Raw genomic sequence first — 1,045 nt, 5'->3', positions numbered from 1 at the left:
AAGTTCTAGGACTGGCAATTTAGTTCAGTGGCAAGCACTTGCTTAGCACAAAGAGGTTCTGAACCTAGTCCCCAGAACTGTAAAACAAACAAAAAGAGCTAAGTAGCCACCACTCTCACCCTGAAAGATCCAGTCATAGAATGTGGCTTGATTCATCCTATACTCTAGTACTATTGAAAAGGAAACAATGGTCTCAGTTCTGGTTTTCTCAGAGTGTATAGTATATTTGTGCAATGAAAAATGAATGTGTTTTGACTAACTTTATTATTAGATGCATGGATATTAGGAGTTTATAATCTAAAATGCCTAGTGTGTACCAAGTATGTTCTGAAGGTAAACTAGCTTTGCCACTTCCATTTGGGTGCTTTGAGCATGGTTTACTATTCATACACTTGAAGAAATAATGAACCGAAGTGGTTCTCCATCACACGAACGTGTTAATTAGCTCTGTTTTCGGTGGTATCATCTGACTGTCAGACCATCCAGGTACATTCACGGAGGCATTCCCAGTGGGCAAGGAGCCAGGGAGAGAGCTGCTCTGTGACCTAATTTTCTCCTTGGACTCAGGTCCTCTACTGGGTCTACTGTGGCCTCTCCTCCTCTTGGCAGGTCAGCTCTCACTGACCTTTCTCTTTGTACCAACAGCTGTTACTGGCAGTCCAGCCTTTGTGACTTTGGTATAGTCTTCAGTGTACAGTGCCCCCCATCCCCTTTAAATATCCTATGCCTGGTTGGCTCTCCTTTAGGAACATATAGAGCTCAGTGTTTTAGATCCTGTAAGATTCTCTTCTTTGATTGGCAGTATTTACTATTCTGGTATTTAGCTCTCATGGGGTACTGTACACAAATGGATTTTATGCTAATGTGAATTTCTCAGGATAAAGCCTTGGGTCACAGCCAATTAAACATACATGTTGTGTTATAGCAAAACACAAGAACTTCAAGTTCTGACAATCTTGCATATGAATCACTTTTTATTTGACAAATATGAGATTTGAGACAGTTAAGTTGTAAGGATAAATAAGGTAATGTGTTTAAAAGAGAC

Source organism: Nannospalax galili, unplaced genomic scaffold, assembly GCF_000622305.1.
Source record: "Nannospalax galili isolate Female #2095 unplaced genomic scaffold, S.galili_v1.0 scaffold173, whole genome shotgun sequence".
Taxonomy (NCBI): domain Eukaryota; kingdom Metazoa; phylum Chordata; class Mammalia; order Rodentia; family Spalacidae; genus Nannospalax; species Nannospalax galili.
Note: the sequence above shows the minus strand (reverse complement) of the source record.